Source organism: Stegodyphus dumicola, chromosome 1 (assembly GCF_044657685.1).
Source record: "Stegodyphus dumicola isolate Sdum_Otavi_A_Nest chromosome 1, ASM4465768v1".
In the NCBI taxonomy this organism is placed as follows: Eukaryota; Metazoa; Arthropoda; class Arachnida; order Araneae; family Eresidae; genus Stegodyphus; species Stegodyphus dumicola.
In genome coordinates, this window is record NC_140768.1 from 88,814,662 (window position 1) to 88,836,483 (window position 21,822).

Consider the following 21,822-nt stretch of genomic DNA (forward strand, 5'->3'; position numbering starts at 1 on the left):
AAGATTGCTTGAGTTGATTCTAAAAAGTGATTCTTGATTTTCTAAGGAGTTATTTTATTGTATATTTGGAGTCTCTGTTCGTTGAATATTTTATAAACTTTGCAGAGAATAATATTTTGTTAGCATTCTTTTAATAGCTTCTGTTTTGTATTTACACCATTCTATTCAGAACTGTATATGAGTCAGATTTATGACTCATATACAGTTCTCATATACTCTCATATACAGACTCATATACTGTTCCAATAGCTTTTTGTCTCTGTAATTGCAGTTATATGTTTTTGGGTTTGTACTGCAAAGTATCACTTATATTATAGTCTTGCCTGTTTTTCTGAGAAACTTGAAATAAATAGCTAGTCATTGAAACAGAGAAAATTTATGAAGTTTATGGTTAAATACATATACATATGCGTGGTCATATGCTTTCACAATTATCTAATTCAGCGGTCTCAAACTGTAATTGCATGTGAGCCGAATGTAAGGGCCACCTTTTCTTTTACAAAATGAAAAAATTTGCAAAACTTTTCCTAATAAAATAAAAAAAAAAATATTAACAGAACAAATTTTTTTTAATAAATTTTAAATTTCACTTACTAAATAGTTAACAAAACACCCATAAACCATAATAATAATATCGCAAAGAAATAAATGAACTCAATTTTATAATTATTTTCGTGTGTGCAATCTAAAGTTTGGTATTTGTAAGACATTTTTGTTGTTTAATTCTTTGTAATTCAAATACATTAACAGCTAAATATTAAATTGCTTGACCGAAAGGGCCTTCAAATAATTCTAACATGTTTAATTAATGATTAACTAACTTACTTTAACTTAAAATTTAAAAAAAAATCTGAAAACTTTCAGATTTTATATTACGCCCAATTTTTAACGTTTTGTGCATTACCTTTATTTATGAAATATCATGTTCTTCACACTTATATCATAAAATTCAATTCACAAAATATTTGAAAAGAGAATATCTTAATTCTCCGATACACAATCTCGTGCGCTAGAAATAGTTTTTTTTCCACAGTAAATCCATTGCTTGCTATAATGTCGTTGAGTTTATTAATCAATTCGTTTAAGTTTTAAAAAATATGAAATAGGTAATAAAACAAACTCCAAATTTTTGCTTTCAGATGCCCATATTCGAGTGGAGGACTACGTTATTCAAAATTTGATGTCTCTAGGTAACGTTGTTTTTTCCCAATGAGACAAACATACATACATTCATGCAAATTCTTCATTATTTAATTTCTTTAAATATAATGCAAGACTCTAGTATTTGGTGACAACAATTTGAAAAGTGAAACGCAGTTTTATAGTGGACGACGCAAAATGCCAAAGCGAAATTAATAGCCTAACGGGCAAATTTCCGTATCGGGCAAATAAATATTTACCAATCGGAACAAAACTTGAAAATAAGTTATAGCAACTTAGTCTCTTTCGCTTATTTAATTGTATTTAAGACATAAATAAAAAATGTATGCGTTCAAATGCAGATAATTATGGAATTCTCTATTTTTTACAAAAACCTGACGACATTTGTCGGCGTTTCGTTTCTAATAAAGTTTGTAATCTTGGAGAGAAATTATAGAAATTTTCTTCATCATGGGTAGTAGATGTTCATCGATCAATAGGACTCTTTTCTGACTAAATTTCAGCTGTGAAAAAAGACTGTTCGCATATAAATGTATTCCTAAATAAAGCAATTATTTTTAGTTCAAAAATTCGTAACTGAACTTTTCATTTTTTGATAAGTACGAATAGAATTAAATAAGATCGGTATCTTCAAATATCTGAATAAGCTTTATATCACACTGTAAATTTTTTGCCTCTGTTTACAGATTTCCTATTGTGCTATTCATGTTCATTTTTAATGAACGTCAAAATAATATAAACTGGGACTTCAAATAACTAAAATTTTTTCAGCACAATTTTTACAAAAAAACGTATAATTAAAATGGCTTCGTGGGCTAGATAAATTTGCTTTGAGGGCCTCAGGAGGTCCGCATGCAACCAGTTTGAGATCGTTGATCTAAATTAGCGACACAACAGAAAATGCGATATTTTATATGAAAAGCATATTAAAGTTTGGTGACACCCCATTTTTTGAAAAACTTCTTTATCAAAATCATTTTCAGCGATTTTGTTTAGGCTTGAGGATTGATTCCCCGAATATCTCAAGTTAAATATATGTTTGATAGAATTTTTTTTACTTATTTGCAATTTAAGGAATTTAAGTATATATTAACTGAATATGTAATATGGCTATATATTATATATTCATTTTATATAGACTTAAGAAAATTATACTATTATATTTTGCTATAATAGTATAATTACTTTAGAAAATTGTTTGTGTATTTACTATCCAAAATGGTTTCTTGCTCAAAACCAGCACTCAGGGTATTTTATACTTCTCTTTTAGGCTTACCGTTAATCTAACATTTATATTTTGTTACTGTCAGATATTAAAGGGGAAGGAAAATGTGTAGAGGGGGGTTAAATGGATCAAAATTTTCAATTTTTAGCCACAAATAGCCACAAATTACATCACAAGAAATATTAATTAAATGGTAATGCAAATAATTCCCTCTTATTACTTTTTTTCCAGTTTCAGCCATTGTCTTTATGATTACAACAATATATTTCTGGACTGGAATATTTGAATTATGACAAAGCAAGCGAATACTACACTGTTAAGGGAAAGAATGTTTTTGTGGGGACTCTATTAGAGGAGCTGTCTCATATCTACGTTACACAGACAGAAAATCACGAAATTTTCAATGTGGCCTGCCCGTTCGCTTGGATATGAACCTGGGTCAGAATACCAGTTATATATAGAGCTCCTGTAAAGTCTGAGGTTTCTGTAATACGGAATATCCCATTTAAAAATGAGGATATTATATTTAAGCCTTTTATTTTTATAGAGCCTTTTATTTTTTAGGTAAATATTTAAAAATAAATTATATTTAATTATTTCAGTTCAATTGAAAAAAAATGTTGATTCTTATTAATTCGTCATATAAAGAAACGATGCAATTAAATCGATTAAATAATTTTGTTTAAATTTATTTTCGGCGAGTTTTGTTAGGAAGTCGCATCGAACAGATCGCTAATCTCTGCAGATTGTTTCTGAAAGTAATCTGCCTCGAACTTTTCTCGAACCATTTCCTAGTTTTTACTCTAACACTTTGTTGCTTCACGGTTTTTGGTAACACTGCGTCGTCTAATATCCATACTGCTATCGTGCACGTCTCCCGTCAGGCAGAGTTTGGTTGATTGGGAATTGGAACATTCATATCTTAAGATCGCACATGAGGATCTGTTAAGTCTCTTATTCTGCATTTGGAATCACTCCTGCTAATACAACATTTTTTTTTTTACTTTTTGACTTTTGCACCAATTAAATTTTATCAGCAAAATCACAACATTTTTAGAAACATACTATCTTTACAATATTGATTGCTGCCATACATCCTTTAACCTAGAAGGTCTATTAATTTCGAAAGTCACATTTGCGTCGAATCACTTTTCAGTGGCACTGCCAGATACCTAAAATAATTCCGATAATAAAGAAAAAATCTGATGCGTAAACCACATGACTTCCTCGTACGGAATATTAAATTATACTCAATTTTTCCTGAATTTTATTTAAACTTATTTCCTCCAATTTCATTAGAGATATATTTCTCATTAAATTAATTCAGTTCTCAAAACAAAAAACCCATAAAAACTTAAATTATCTTCATTATAAATTTAAAGATATAGAAAAAACATTAAAACACCAAATACAGTTAAAACAATGAAAAAAGTATTTTTACAATTAAAATTACAGTTTCTACGCAAAAACAAGTAATTCGGCCAGAAGGAAAGAAGGCAGTTTTTTTTCAGTGCACAAAACTTAAGGGGGTTGAAACCCCCAAAATCTTCAAAAGATCGTGATTTCGGATTTTTGCATTTTCAAATTCTCTACACTTTTATCTTTCTAAAAATACCATTCCCTAATCTCTATGAAAATTAGAACTGTAAAAAATCTAGTTTTAATTTGTCATCGAACTACTGCTTGCAGTAGTTCCTGAGGATTTTAGGTATCTAAAATTTGCATGGCTTATTTATTAGGTTTCCTAATATTTTTTTTAAATGAGCTTTTTGTGATAAACTTAGAAAAAAAAATTTTTTTAAATCTTTTGTGTGAGAAAAGTGCTAAATTTTACTATGCTTAACAAAATATTCTCTAAATTACTCTAAAACTCAAATTGTTTCAAAAGCTCATTTCAGTATAAATAAATAAGTATACTTTAATTACACAAAACATTTCAAGCGTTTGTCTACAACAGATTTTGAAAAAACGTACATCGAAAATGGCCAATTTAACATCGTTGGTGTAGGGGTTGCTGATACACCAAAAGTTTTTTGTTTGCTCCCACTCTGGACAAACGCTGGAGATGCAGAAAGACTTAATTCACCATTCTGCTAAGTTTCAAATGTAAATAAATATGGCTGCTATGGTTAAAATAATAGGCTTAGCCGCACTTAAACAACGTTTAAATTGTTGAAAATTCTACAATTATTGCATTCAGTTTAATAGTGAAAAACCTTAACCGGAAGATAAGAATAACATAAATCAATCATTTTGAAGCAAAAACTGAGCAGAGTAACAGAGTGAGTATAATACCTTTGGTGCGGCCGATTGCAACCAAAATAGGAGGTGCACAACTACATGTTATAGCAGTCCTATATACAAAATTTCAAAGGTTTGAGGCTACGTGTTTTTGAGTTATGCCAGACGCCACGAAAAAATCTCTTCTGAATCCATTTTATAATTCGTTTGGAAGAAAAAGAGTCCTTTATTCTGCCCTCACAGAGAGATGTCATGCAGCAACATTGTTAGATTGCTTTCGATAGTGCTCAAAACGGATATTTTAGTTGAAATATGATACCCGAATTTTTCGTGATTGCATTACTTCCTTTACTTCGTACAAAGAAGCAAAAATATATGATCCTTTTAATAAATCCAGCTACTGCTTTAGTTGTGTTGCCACACATTATATTCGCTGTATTATTTCATTAAAAATAATACATAAATAATACATAAATAATATAATAGTGATAACATTCAATTACATCATTTGAAAAGTGAGGCATGGAACTGATATCATCTTTGATGCTAAAACAAAATGTGATTCCACCTTCTTTCAACCCCCACTCCCCCCCCAAATTAATCTTATAACCCGTAACGTTAATTTAAACAAGCCAAAACCTTAACTAAATTTTAGAAATGAAGTGGATTGATGGTTTGATTCTTAGTCCGGCACTCATTTTTTAATCTATGAATATCAATCGAAGAAAGATCGCCATTTTTCTTTTTTTACCTCAAATATATTGTTATAAATTCATGGAAAGCTCGTATGCAATTATTGCAGAACGGGACCGTGTTCTTGTGCCAGTTGAACCAAATATATTTAAATTCAAAAAACGTTTTACCAAGAATAAGAATATGTGCCAGATAAAATTCAACAGAAATGTCTAGAAATGCTTTAAAACAGCATATCTTTAGAATTCCAAACAGAGTATTAAGCGTTGCCATATTTTTTATATTCGCTATATTATTTCTTTAAAAATAATAAATATATGGCGATACTATTCGGTGGCAACATCTTTTTATTTAAAAAGTGATGAGGACACAAAAACCGATATGAACACAAATGTGAGTAATAGTGAGGATTGACACTAAAAATAAATAAATAAAAGTAATTTATACCGATGTGTGTAACCTAACATGGGGTATTAGAATATTTTTTAAGAATTACAATGACTTAGCTCATAAAACTTGATGAAAGGAAAGATAATAAATTAAAGGTATTTTAATTTATTATCTTTCCTTTCATCAAGTTTTATGAGCTAAGTCATTGTAATTCTTAAAAAATAAATAAGGTATTTTAAAATTAAATTAAAGGTAATTTAATTTATACAAAAATAAGATGTTATTCTATAAATTTATATATATATTGCTTAGAATTTCATTTTTTGGTCTTAAATCCCTCTTTCATAAACAGCGCAATTATAATTTTAATGTTAAACTAAAGATCTTATGTCCCATCGAGTTGCAGCATTCTAGAAAGCGGTGGTTTGCTAGACCACTTAAACGATAAATTCAAGATCATATATCCTTAGCAATGGCAAATCTCACCACACGGAAATGACGAATGCTTGATACGCAAAATTTCTTGTTGGTCCAAAATTCAGGAACGTTTTCGTTAAAGATGGTCATAACAACAAAAGAACTTACTTTACCAAATTTTTCAAAATTAGCGAAGATATTTAAAAGCTATTAATCATTTTGTATCAGAAAATATAAAAAATCGACTGTGCTTTTACCGAGTTTCGAACAGTTAATTTTCCGACTGTTAAATGGACGTATTAACTACTTATAGCATGAGATTACGAATAGAAGAATGCTAAAATTCGTTATAATATTCGCTGTAGTTAGCTACATAATTTCAATTGTATAACAAAAGCACAGATTATACATCCTTCAGAGAACTGTTCAAAAGAGACATAAATGAGAAAGATGTGTAATCGAAATTTTAATTTAAGGGGGTTAGGTACTTTTAATATGTCAAAATATGCAAACACATATAACATTATTTATATTAGTCATGTGTAGCATGTGTTTTCAGAGAATTAAATACGACGTCAGATATGAAATTCACTTTCTTATGAAAAATTTCGAGTTCTTTCAGCAAACGATATAAAACAGAAGTATATATTAAGTTAATAATTTACTGTTTCCTTCTCTGATATCTTTTCTATATAAAATCCTTAACTCGTCTTTGTTAATTAATACGAATGTAAATACTGGCTCGTTAAATAGCAAAAGCTTAGAAATATTTTTATTACAAGATTCTAGAGCGAATTTATACATGGGATTTATTTTGAAACACTTGTAGTTATCAAATATTAATATAAAAATCTAAAAAATTGCTTTTTTTCATCTGTTTAAAGGTCTTTGAGGTATAAAGGTATTTGAGTTATGATATGTGTATTTCAGTTGTAGAGTTTTATGTTAATATCTTACTATTGTGTTGTACAAATTCATCTTTGTCATCTTACTTTTAATCTGTTAAAACTGTAGAAAAGAGTTGGGGAACAGTTCTGTATCTACCGTTCTACTAAGCCGGTTGACGAAATTGGACTATCATTTTCATGTTTCGACTTTTATCCTGTCTCATGACGTAGGATATACATTAGATTTAGGTAAGCATTGTTCTAACATAGGTATATTGAAAGAAATTGGTTTTTTCTTTTTCTGAAATGACTTACCCATTTTTTCTACATTTCGATCCAACGTCTCAAATTATGCCAAAGTGCCAAATTTTGTAAAAATTGAGCGAGATGTTTTTAAAAATTAGCTCTCAAAATTTTAGCCTCTTATAGTTTGGTATTTATATATATTGATAAATATCTCTTTAATTAGACTTATATGATTTCTTCTTTCACAGTTCGAAATTTAAGTTCAATTCAAACAAAATCTGCCCATTTTTTTGCTATTTGATTTTAAAATTTGTACATTTTAGTAATTTTCATAAATTTCTAGAAAAACAAATTGAATTATAATCTATAAACACTTCACTATCATATTAAAGCAGATGTCTTTCTAGATATACCTGCAAACAATTAAGAATTTTTTGTTCAAAATTGCCTCAGAAGTACGTGAATTTATGTACTGGTGCATTTTGAAATTTGGCAAAGTAATGGCGTCAAATGTGGTTTACGAATCTTCTTAAAATCTTCAATGAAATTGGCACAGTTATTTTTGACTTGAATTTTCGAATCAATCTTTACGGAGAATTGATCACATGGAATTTTTCCCCTCAGTTTTAGTAATTATGCATAATAAATAATTTATTAGTAATAATTTATGAACAATATTAATCCAATTTTTAATATATCCTTAACCTAAAAGGTGCTATTAGTCTCAAAATGAGATTTTGCATCGGCTCATTGTCGCCCGAATCACTTTTCAAATAGTTGCCACCAAATATTATCGGTCTGTATTATTTTTAATGTAATAAGGATAATGAAGAATCGACTTGTCTGTATTTATATTCCTCGGATTGCGAATAAACGGAGATGCATAGAGCTATCGCATTTTGAATATCGCACTTCTCCACCCGAACATGTGCACCTGGATGCCCGAATTTTGAATTTCGAATTTGTTTTTATTATCTATTTTATGTTTTATAAAACTTAATTTTCGATTAACAAACTCAATGATTTGAAAGCCAGCAGTAGTAACACTGTTCGGAATAAAATATTTTTATCTGCAGCTTATAGAAAATTCTAAAAATATGGTGTTTTTAAATATTTTGTGATTTTGCTTTGAGTTGAATATGTGGCTAAGTGAGACGGACGTGATATTTAAGTTAAGATAATAAACTAAACACAATACGTTAACAATAAAAAGATAAAAATATATTTTTAAGTATTTTTGTACTAAGAAAATTTAACATTTTAATAATGAACTGAAAAAAGACTTAAAATAGTAGAAAAATATTATGTCAACCCTTAACACTGCATCGGGAACTCTAAATATATACGGCTATGCTGCTTTTAAAATTTTTGTGATTTTGCTGTTTTGCATATGGGGTAAGTGCGATGAAAACGATGCTAAATAATAAAGTTAAAAAGACAATAAAGGTGGGCCAGCAAGTGCGAATGCAACACCAAACTGGTAGACTGAGAGCTCAGCGAGAGCGTAAAAGCCTTAACAGATCCTTTTATGCAAATGTTAAAATCTAAAAGCTTTTAGAATTTTCTCCTTTTTTTCATTTATTAAAGTAATTATTTATCTTCGCCCTGTTATTTTATGCTATTCTTACTTTAACTTCATTTAAATCGAACTTTCTAAAACTGAGAAAGATTTGATAATAAATTTTTAAAAAGGAATTGATTAATTAAAATGATTCTTAATATTTTTAGGATACAAAACTTGCTGTACCAAAAGTATACTACATTTTATGAACTGAAATTACATCGATTAATGATAAGTGAATTAAACTTGTTTTATTGCATAATTAATTTAAGAGCTTTATTGTTAAAATAAAATTTAAGTAAAATAACAAATTACCCTTGTTGTCTCAAAATGTTACTTACGGAATATATTGTCACGTTAGATATTTCGAAACGTGTAACGTTTTTAATATTGGTGTCGGTTCCTGAATTAGTAGCCTAGAAGCAATGTCAAAATATGAATACAGAATTAAAAGCATTACATGCAAGTATAAGAAAAGTCAGAAACAGGTCTATGCTTTTATGCCTTACATGTGTATACGGGCTTGGTAAACGCATAATAATATTCAAATCTAGTATACTATTTTAGAAATCTAATCTTTGATCTTTATTCAGAAACTTGCCATTGTATTAAATTTTTCAAAATTTATGCTTCTGTATTATTTTCCAAAATTTATCTTAAGTTACTTTAGGTTATTTAAATATGACAAAGCACACAAGAGCTATCTGCCTAAGAGGAGGAATGTATTTGTTGATGATTTTCTAAGGGAAACTGGTTCGCATTTACATCATGGAGAAATTACGAAACTGCAACCAGTCCGTTAACCTATAGATATTCAGTGGTCATAATGGAACTAGGAGTATCCAATGGTATGGCCCGCTTAAGTTAGGACCCAAGTTACTAGTCTCTAATTTATTAAGCCATTCGTAAATATTTAAAATATTATTATATCTATAGGTACAAAAATCAGACAGAACGTTTATTAATTTAATTTTTTTGGAATCTAAGCTAAAGGCAATAAGTTCTCTGCGTTCTGGATAGATAAAACAGGAGTTAAGTTTAATATTAGTGACAATAGTTTCATTTTACGATGTGCGGTATTAAAACAGTTCTGCAGCTTATATGTTTGGCTTAGCTGAGCTGGAGATTAGTTATTCAGTCGGAAAACCGTTATACCAAATGCGTTATTTTGCATGATAATGTATCTTCTCCCTATCAATAACCATTTAGTAGAGTTGCTTCTGTCCGAAAATAAATTTGTGTAATCATTCGTCCTCTTATGTTTTCCTAATTTGCTTTTTGCGATTATTTTCGCTTCTCCAAAATTGAAGTTTTTCTTAACAGAATTTTTTTTTTTTTTTTTTTTTTTTTTTTTTTTTTTTTGTGTGTGTGTGTGGAATGGAAGAGATAAAAGAAATGCGACATCTAGGTCTTAGACCCGGGCTAAAAACATACCTCTACAAACCTTGTTTTTAAATACCTATCGCATTTACATTAAGATAGAAAGTTACATCCGCGTATGCTCTACAATGCTTCTATTTTTTAAAAAACACTCTGATTACTTAATTGTCATACTGTGAATATACACTAAACCTATGATTACTTTACCTTCAATAAGTCGATATTTCCTATAGAATGTTTTCGGAATTCCAAGACAAGTGAATATCGTAACGTAGTGTTCGAAGAGGATACAAAGTCGAACTTTCATTAGTATTTTTTTTTTAGTGGTGTGTCCCTTTGAGTTTTGGATTATTGAAACTTGACTGCCTTTGAATTGATTCTTGGATTTTAAGAAAGCGAGAATTATATATACGATATACTTACATCGTACAGCAAAGTTTCCAAGTTAAGTACTTAACAAAATAAACTAAGTGTTTGACAGATTTGGTCAGTTAAGTGGTTGACGTTTTGGTCATATCCCAATTTTAGTGAAAATATATCAATCATAATTTTTTATATTAATGATCGTACAAAGAATATTTAAAATAGCTATTTTTCCTTATATTATACCAGGTAATTAAAAAGGATGCTCTTTTATATGACAATCACTGATCGTAAAAATTTACAATATTAAATTATTCAGATTACTTGCCCCCGATTTTAAGATAGGATTTAAGGATGGTATCACGCATCTATTTATTTTAGACGAACAACTGTTTGAAATAATATTTCTACCTCATTTACCACTGAAAGAAAGAACCACAATTTTTTCCTTTCTCTCGCAAATAGTTGTAAGTTGTTCGTTTTCAACAACTAATCAAATATCAGCAACGAATCCCCCAATCATCAACCATCATTTGTAACGGAGAATTAGTTTCCCTTTTTCGCGGTGATTGGCTGTCACAGCAGAAAAATTGTTCTAAAAAGTGTTTCTTCCGAAATGTTGTGAATGTGTGATACGACCTCAAGTGGAAGAGAATAAACAATGAATTTCGTTGACTAGAAATGTTTGGGAGACGCTTCTATTCAATTGGTCTGGGAAATACCTCTGTCATTTGGCAAACGAGTTTTAACTGAAGCATATGTTCTCTAAGCTTTATTTTAAATTTAATTTGCTACTAAAATATTTTGAAAATAAAAAGTGGCCTTCCTGAAAAATACAACCGAAATTTTAACAAGAATTTAAAATTTGTGGAAATATAACTGTCGAAAAACTGAATATTCTTGTGTAAACATTAAAACAAGTCTTTTTGAAAGAAGAAAATTAGAAGAAAAAAAAACAGTTTGTGGCGGAAATTGTGCTTCCAATAAGTTGCGTGTTGAAGGCAAAATATCTGGACGTTAAGCCATATTTTACTCAACTTTTTTACTCAGTGCAGTGGCATGAGGTATTCCAATGAATGGTTTGGGTTAACGGAAAAGACTCGAGAAATAACATCGAGGGGGAATGCGAAAGGCAAGTATTTTTTAATTGAGGGGCTGTACAGATTTCAGTTACGTCATAGAATATTACATCATATCATAAAGGGACAATCAAAGGATACCTCAGGAAAATTTGTTGGATTATTTAAGAATTTATCCAAAGAAGAATATGCGTTGCAACTAAAAACGTTTTCAAAATTAATAAAAGCATTATATCCTTTGATTTGTTGTTCCTTATTTTACTCTGATCTGATGAAACGGAAAGCGATACCTTGAATTATATGAATGTCAAAAATACCAAAATGTTTCGAAAATGTTTATAGCAAACAAAAAAGAAAGTGAGTGTTTTCATATATTTTTGCAGAATTCCGGAAGAGAAACTGCAATGCATTAAAAAGTAAAAACAATTTTTTTGCATAAAATATAGTATTTTTTTAATTTTAAAATTAAAATTTTTTTAATCTTTTGCTATTTGATTCTTGAGATATTAAAAATAAAGTATTTGAATAAAATATGAATAATATTATAATATTCGTATTAAATATTAAGATTCATCATTATTATACGATTCATATTAAATATTAAGATTCATTGTTATTATGAGATTCATACTAAATTTTAAGGTTCATATTAATTATTAAATATGTGTGCCTTAAGTAGTATTCATATTTTAAGGCACACTGAAATGTGTGTGTAAAATATTGCACACAATTCACCCTAAATTAATATATCTGATATACATCTTTCTCATTTATGTATTATCTTTACTAGACGGTCGATTGAAAGACACATTAACTGTGTTTTATTGTATTTTCTCTTTCAAAATATGCAGTTTTCAAATACATGGTAGTCTGGGTTTTAAAGTATTATTTAGAAAGAAATTTAATAAATATAATCAAATTCTCGAAAATGTGTATTAATAAGTGTACATAAAATACGCGGTTCAAAAGAATAAATAGAAAATATTAAAATAATTATTCGAAGAACTCTAATTCTACCATGCAACTCAACCAATTAAAATGAAACTCTAGAAAGAAAATTATTTAAAAATAACAGCTATGATTAAAGAGATATAAAGAAAAATATTTGAAAAAAACAATGCACCTTTGTTCCCGCTCTGCACAATGAAAGAGAAAGGGAAAAAAGTTACCGTAGGCATAATTTGAGTCGTAGAAACGAAATATAAATAAAACTTGGCATGCCATTTCAGAAAAAAGCCGATTTTATATCGAAATACACATGCTAGAATAATGTTGTATACAAATCTAATATATATCATAAGTAGCGCTTTCAAGAAACGGAAAAGGCACGGTGAATTTCATCAACCGGTTTAGTAGAATTGAAGATAGATAATAGAGCTGTCTTTTTTGAGGGAGGTGTACATCTTAAATAGTAATTCAATTATTTTACTTTTAAAATCAGTAAACCTGAAAGATATATAACTGTCGTGTAACATTTCAAATAAAAATGAGAACTGTCTTAACTTCAAATCATCTGCCCACTTTAAATAAGCAACTTTGTTTCCCCATAAAATTTTAACATAAATGCACATTTCGATTTTTTTAAGGGAAAGAAACGTTCAAGTGCTGCCTAGCGTTCCATTTGATTTTAGCATAACTTGCTGTTTAATTTTGATTTAATTATTAAACTATAACTTTACTTGTCTTAATTTTGCCAAGGAGCGCAATCTTTTTTAAGCGTAGTAAAACAATTAGTTATAAATTAATAAGGAAATTAATAGTGAGGAAATTTATTAAAGGATAATTTTAACTGAAAACTCTAAAGTACCAAGAGTAAAAAAAAGTAATAACAACATTGCATAGAATCTTATTCATAAGCTGAAAAACAAATCAAAGATTCTGAGCAGAAAAAGTTGTAGACAAGTCTCGATCCAAGAGTCCAATATTAAACAGGTATTCACATAATTCAAGGATTTTTAAGAACTAAATTATAAGATATTTTTCCCGCCTTCTTAGCATACCTTCGTTTATAATAGTCAGCACACTCGGCGCGTATTCGAGAGATCCGAGGTTCGAGTCTCGGCGAGGGCATTGCACATTTTTCATGCCTCCTGCTTCGAAATAAACTAATTTCTCTACAAAATTTTTAATTTAATCATTCTGAATAATAAAACAGAGGACAAAAATCTCTTTGTACGAGTATTATCAGGTGTGTACATAATGTAATAATTTGTTCGTATAATCGGATTTTCTGTCACTCACTTTCCACCCATTCGACAGTCAGGAAAGCCCACCAGCGGCCGAGCGGTAAAGTCGTTGAACACTGGTAGTTCGGTCCGAGGTTCGAATCCCGCGAACGGGCTGGCTGCATGGGTGTTTTCGTGTTTTCCCCATGTGTAACGTGTATACGAGCCAGTTTCCCTTAGAAAGTCCTCCACGAAAGGCATCCCTCCTCTTAAGCAGATAGCCCTAGTGTGCTTTGCCATAATTAAATACACCAACAGGCAGTCAGGAAATGTACTGATCCCAGTTTTGTCACAAGATTACCAAACCCATTTTCTTTATAAATTATTAACAAACTTAATCTATCAAAAATTATTAAACCAATTCCTTAACTAAAAACTCAGATTTAGTATCGGTAATACTAACGATTGAAAAAAAGCTAAAAATTAAATTAAAAATTTAGGGTAATAAAACGACATAGAAATCGCATTCCAACTGTGTGAGTTTGAAATCATATATCTCACTAAAAGAATGAACAGAGCAGATTCTTATTATTGACGTTATTAAATTATTAATTTTATCCAAAAACTTATTCTAAAGTTCCTTTTAAAGTACCAAATGGTTTGTTTACATTTATATTTCAGTAGAGTTCTGGTATTAATTCCCCTGAATCATACATCAAAAACTTTCGTACGCATTTTTTACAAATATATATCTACATATGGCAGAAAGTTAACTTATTAGCATATCTATCTATGCATTAGTTAATTTTTAAATAGTAGTGTTTCTACACCATTTCAGTGTAATTTATTTTTCAATTTATATTTCGTAAAAATGTGATTTTTTTTTAAACTTGAATGCACAATTTCTCTAAACTGGCCGATTACAGTTTCAAAAAATTTTGATTAAATTATGAAAGCACTGTACCTATTACAAAATGACTATTTTCTGGGCTTTTGATATAAAAACTTTAAAAACTGGAATTAAATTTGAAAAAATATGAAGATTTCAAATTATATGAAGATTATTCGTTACTTCAACTAAAATTATGATGATTATGTATGCAGTACTTTTTAAAAATATAATCATGCAAATGAATAACATAGGAATATACACATATAACATATGAATACAAATATAATAACATATGAATATGTTTTTATATTTCTTTATTATATCAGAAAACAATGCGCATTCGCACGATTTGAAGATGAGTATATGCTTTAACTAACATGCCTCCAAACTATAATTTTCTTGGTTTCGAGCATTATTTCTCTGAAACTGTTAGTAAAAACGTCAAGAAATTTCGACCAAATCTGCAAGCCTTATATATATGTATAAAATGGGAGCTTATTATGCTTAAAAATTTCAGAAATTATCTTCATGTTAAAATATAGCTGATTGCGTCTTAATATATATATCCTTTTTAGGGAAGTATAACTTAATTATCTTAAAGTAAATCAATAATAATCTGTTATTAAACATGAAGAATCTGTATGAAAGCTCATCGTAATATCGAAAGACTCACCTGCAGTCACTGAACCTGAATTTTAAACACTTTAAATGGTTCCTAGAGCCACCGATTTTAAACGCACAACATTCTACACCGAACGCGAAACCCGCTTTATGAATTAAGAGCTTGTTTTTCAATTTATTGCATGTGTTGTGAGAATTAAACGAATTTTATATATAAAAATATTTATAAAATCAATGCATATGTTCTTTTAGCATGCACATTGTTGTAACGACGCAAGCATCTTTCATTTTCTCAAGCACGAGAGATAAAAATTTGAAAATGGCATAGAATAAAAGTCTGAAATAAAACAAAAATAAAAAGTGGTTTTAAATTTTTGAGTTTTAAGATAGGTTCATTTGTGTAGATTTGTCGGAGTAAAATAAAAGTTTTCCTTATAAATGTTTCTTCTTTATTTGCGATAATTTATTAACATCGTTCGTAATTTTAATTTTCCGTACATGAAAACATTTTATTGTTTGGTAGTTAAATACAGAACATGAAAGCTTAAATTGGTATTAGTATGTTAGGTTTTTTAAATAGATTTTTGGAGTACTGTGATTAGCTCAAGTATCGATTATTTAATGTTTTAGATTTAATTTTTATTGAAGAATTAGATGATAGGAGACACAATAATTTTCCTGTAACAACCATCATATATATCATATTTGTAGTAAATTTCCTTTTTTTATCTTTACATATGCAATGAAACATGTCGAATCTTTCTCAAAGATCATCGAAAAAGGGAAGAGCATAAAAGGAGCTTAATGATAGTGCCACAAGACAGGCGGACCTGAAACATAATGAATACTGAAGAATTTCCATACAAATTATTAGTATTATAAAAGATTTTGAAATTGAGTGGCATTGCCACGAAAGGCGAACTTCCTTAATTACGGTATTAATCTCACGCAATGCTCAAAGAACATTAATACATTTATCGTTGAAAGTTGTTGAGAAAGAAAGAAGTTGTTGGGAAAGGAAATGAATCATACGAATTATTATTTGCGATACAGCATTAAGATGACTGTAATACCACGATATATATTGCAGTGTGATACAGTACATAATTTAGGTATAATTAAAGGGTGTCACAAGAAGCATGTGTCACTGCAGTAGCTGCTATTATTAACATTATACGTACTACTACAATGATCTTTAACTAATAAAGCTGTAGAACGATCAGTAATACTAATACTAATAATAGTAATAGGAATCATTTTCAAAATTTTTACATAGTACCTTTTTTAAGAGCTAAGTTATTAATTTAAAGATTCTATTTAGTAAAATGGAAGAAAAATTCACATATGCGAATTTTAATAGATACGTACATAATGAAAATAATACTGGAATTAATGGAATATTTATTCCTTTCTTTTCCTTTATTTTAGGATTCGATGTATGAATTAATCAGAATTTTATTACTCTATTACTAAATTAATTACATATTAATTTATTAAAAAAATTAATCGTATTGATTATTATTTATTGAACCAGCCGTAAGATAGCTAGAGTGCCATATTATATATTGCAATTTGATATGATAATTCCAGTATAACTTAGATCGTATAATACAGAAATTTCTTAGTTTAAGGCAATTATTATTTCTGTTATTAATATTTAGTCATGGTACTGTAATGATCTTTAACTAAGAATGCCATGGGGTCATCACTAATAACAGTAACAATAACGACGCCCGTTTTCAAAATTCTTGCATAAATTTTTTTAAGAGCTAAATTAGCAATTTAACAATTCTTTTAATTAACATTTCTAAATATTATTCGTAAACAAATCCATGGCTACCAAGACGGAAAGATATGTACATGAAGGGAATTATTATTTTCGATTAACGGAAGATTTTTCTTTCCTTTACCGTTTATAAACCCACCAGTGGCCGAACGCTAAAGTCGCTGCATATTTGTAGTTCGACTGCGGTTCCATACCGGAAGTTCCGACCTGAATTCGATTTCACGCAAACGGTCTGCTGCATGTGTACTTTCATGGTTTTCCTAATGCATAAGATCCAGTTTCCCTTAGAAAGTCCTCCACAAAGGCATCTCTCCTTTTAGACAGATAGCCTTCGTGAGCGTTTTCATTATAAAATAAACTAAACTAAACTTTTTCATCTGTCATTCGAAGAATGAACTGATCACAACTTTATCATTGAATTATAAAACCAATTTTTATAAATCTTTGAGGAAATTAATCTTAATTACAGTAATTAAACCAATACTTTAATTTTAACGAAAAGTTTCGCTAATAACAGTAACACTAATTACAAAAGTATTTATAGTAATTTTTACATAGTACGAGCTTTCACGAACTGGAAACTAAACTATTTCGAGTAGTTAAGCAAAAATTGCACGAATTACTGTCCAAGATTACGAGAGTTTGAACAGGTGCGTACATAATGCAATTAAGAAATTCGAAACTCGAGTTTTCTTTTCTTTTTTTCAGCCTTCTGTGATTCGAAGAGAGAAGCAATGATTGCAGGATTATTAAAGCGATTGTTTATTAAATTAATAAAAAAATTAATCGAAGTTTATTAAATGATCACTTTAATCGAAAACTCCGCGAGTAACAGAAGGCTGTGATTCGAAGAGAGAAGCAATGATTGCAGGATTATTAAAGCAATTGTTTATTAAATTAATAAAGAAATTAATCGAAGTTTATTAAATAATCACTTTAATCGAAAACTCCGCGAGTAACAGAAGGCTGAAAAAAATAAAAGAAAACTCGAGTTTTGAATTTCTTAATTGCATTATGTACGCACCTGTTCAAACTCTCGTAATCTTGGACAATAATTCGTGCAATTTTTGCTTAACTACTCGAAATAGTTTAGTTTCCAGTTCGTGAAAGCTCGTACTATGTAAAAATTACTATAAATACTTTTGTAATAATTTTTACATTCGTTAAAATTAAAATAATAGCAATAATATTAACCATATTATTTTATAGTAATTCTTACCTAGGATGTCGTGTTGTAAGCTGAATATTAAATTAAAAATACTAAGGGAATAAAACGGCAGAATCTCATTCCAAGAATACGAGATTAAATAGGCTTGTACATAATGTAATGATTAAATTTGAGTATTCAAATTTCTTTTTCTTTTTTAAAAAAATAAGTCTCCTGTCACTGGAAAAAGAAAAGATCCTAGTTTCTTTATGATGTTATTAAGTTAATTATTTATAAAATTATTTTGGAAATTACCAAGTATTATTTATTAAATTAGCATTTAGGTCTTTGTTATATCAGTAGTAGTAACGGAGGACTTTGTTATAGTACAGTACATAACTTAAGTGCAATTTCAACTGGTAGCCGAAGAACATAAATATATAGATCCATCACGCAGGACAAACTATTTGTTAGCATTACTATTATTCGTAGACAGAGCTTTTTTATTTCTTTTTTTTTTAGCTGCAGAAACACGAGTGACAGTAATAATAACAATAATTGTTATCAAAATTTTTAGATTCAGTTTTTCTCAAGTGCTGAACTATTAATTTATTAGTAATAAAACTGAAGTGCGAATAAACATGAGTACGAATATTAGGAGGTATATACGTATTATAAATAATAGTCTCGATTAGCTGAATTTTCTTTCTTTTCTTTCCCATCTATCTGTCACTTGAAAAAACGAACAGTATTTTACTATACAGTGATCTGTATTTTACTATACTGTTGTTAAATCAATTACTATTTATTAAATTATAACCGAACTAATTAATCATCATATCAATTGTTATTCATACAAGTAGCATTACATCATTGTGGGGCCACATTATGTATTCTAATGTGGTACGATATGTAATTTAGATATTATTTAGTAGCATACTTAAGGAACCGCTTAATTCTACCTAAGATACCTACCTAACTGAATTACTACCTAAATTATGACAACTACTGTTACTGTTACTATTATTAATGTTAATTCATAGCACTGAGGTCAGGAATTTTTAACTAAAAATACTGTAAAAGTGCGAGTAATAGTAATAATAACAATGCCCGTTAAAATGTTTACAAGGGAGTTTTCTCAAGAGCTATATTATTGATTTAAAAAATTGTGTAATTAGAAATTTAAAGTTAACTGTAATTAAAAAGTTTGAAAACAATAATAAATAAACTAATGAGTACCGAGACTAACAGGTATATCATAATGTGAACGATATGATCAGATTAATGAATCTGTTTTGTCTTTCCTTTCCTACCATTAGAAAAGTAAATTGTTCACAATTTTATTATGGAATTGGAAAGGATATCATTTAATAAACTATTAAAACATTGTTGTGAAATATTTTTTCTCTAGACTAATAATCAGCGAAAAGTAAATAATTCGTTTTTTTAAATTAAAGCATTAGATAATACTGGACTCCTTTCATCCCAACGTCATTAAAGTGGAGAATTTAGGTGCCAGCAATTGTACGAACAATATTATCAATTATTTCAAAAATCAAAAACTCTTTTTGCCTCTAAATTTAATAATGCTTCCAATCCATCGCCAGCCTGAAGTATCAAAAGATTTCGTGAAATTTTAAAAGCAAGTACCTCAAAGAAGTAAAAAATTTGGAAAACTTTGCTTAGTTCGAGAGAATTTACTTCACCTACCGAAGTCAGATACATTTATAAAGAAATAACAGAAGCTTACAGCAGGAGATTCAAAACAAATCTTCGTAAAATAGGCTAAGAAGAAATTTGCGCATTTAAATAAATGCGCAAATTCACAATTGTTACTTAAATGCTCATGCCTAAAATGGTCTAACTGAATAATATGTTGACGTAAATATTAATTTATAATAATTATATTGTTAATTTTAAAAATTCTTGCAATTAAATTTCCTTCTTAACCGGGACGCTTCTTGGATCTCTTAAACCTATTATTTATAAATTTATTACGGAAATTAATTGTACCATCGGTAATTAAACCTATACTTTAACTCAGAATTCTGAAGTACAACTTATGATTGTAATAATAAAATTTCCATTCTAAGTAACTTTTAGATAAAATCCTTTATTTTCTTACAAACTGAAAGTTAAAAATTATCTAGATTGCGATAATCTAGATGCCAAGCTTAACAGGTATGTGCTGCAATGTGAATAATAAGTTCGTTCAATCGATTTTTTCCCTTTACTTTTCTTCCTATTTCTCATTCCATAGTTTTAATATAGAATTTTCAAACCAATTTTGTATAGTGATTAGAGAAATTAAATATACCAATTGCTTTGTTAAACTAGAAACAACGCTGTAATACCATATTAGGTATTGTAACATGGTATTTAATTTATGTAGTACTTTTAATACACGGTATTAAAATACTTTTTCCTATCTCTTAGACTATGCCAATTATTCATGTTGTTATTGCTAAAATCCGAGGTACTGTTGCGTTCTATGTTTGATTTTAACTTAGAGGGATTTAATGATAATAATAATAAGTATAATAATAATAATTGCTGTCAATGTTTTAACGTAGAGGCTTTCTTAAAGCTGAAAACTGGCGTAAGGATTCAGGATAATAAAATGAAAGATAAATGTTTCAAGTGTAATGAAGTATGTAAATGATATGATTAGTAGGTTCCATTACTTGAATTTTTTTTTCTCTTTTTTCCACCCACCTGTGATTCGAAGAATGAGCCGAACAAAGAGTGTGTTTTATTAGTATTCCTCGCCCTTTTCCAAGGTGTGAGCGCCTCCAAGGAACAACAACATGCTGGTGGGGGACACCATCGAAGTATCCTCAGGGTCGCGGGGGGGTGGGGCGGGGTTCCACTGCCACCATCCCGTCCTCGAGGGCGGTCCACTGCCTCGTCCGTTTCCTGCGGATCTTGCTCATCGCGGTCTTCTGCGGGGTCACGATCTTTCGCGGCACAGTCCCATGTCCAGAGGATAGCAGGCGGTCGAAGTCGTCAAGAGTTGTTTGTGGTCGGTGATGCGGAGGATCGCGCTGGGGGAAGATTCTCGGAGAACGGATGCCCGCTGCACAGAGGTTTGTGTGATGACGTCATGAGAGAAGAGAGGGCGCTGTGGTCGTTGGCGGAATCTCTGACGCATTCCGGACTTCATTGGCGACTCTTTCTTCCTCTCTTGCTCCCGTCCCCTTGCGCTTCCCACATCTGCACCTATGGTGAAACCCCATTCTAGAAAGGAGAACATTCGAGATGCACCTGTGACAGGGGTCGCCAAAGTGGTCGGTACCGACTCCCTGGGAATTAAAATGTCATCAGTGGATAAAATGTTAAAGGAATTGGTATTAAGAAAGTTTTGTTTTTGTTTTTGAAATCTTAATATAGCAGTGAACCCTTCCAAAGGATAATACATTCCAGCACTTCACCATCAACACTATCAATGGCACGACTGTCCGTAATGAACCAGAGAATTTTCCAGTGTGTTCATCCTTTAGTTAAAGTTTTAGGAAATTATACATTTTAGGAGTTTAAAATTATCTTCACTGTTTTTTAGCCACCTCAA

At 29.7% G+C, this 21,822-nt stretch overlaps 1 protein-coding gene across 2 annotated transcripts in view; it reads right to left on the minus strand.

Annotated features, from left to right (window-relative positions):
• The window catches only part of LOC118184016 (uncharacterized), a 97,045-nt gene extending 75,498 nt beyond the window's left edge, over window positions 1–21,547 (minus strand). Inside the window, exon 1 of one of the 2 annotated variants that reach the window (XR_004757339.2) lies at window positions 20,970–21,547. The gene's annotated coding sequence lies outside the window, so the exon portion shown is untranslated. The remainder of the gene's footprint in view (window positions 1–20,969) is intronic. The other variant, XM_035353648.2, reaches the window with a different exon arrangement.
• Window positions 21,548–21,822: the final 275 nt, after the last annotated feature.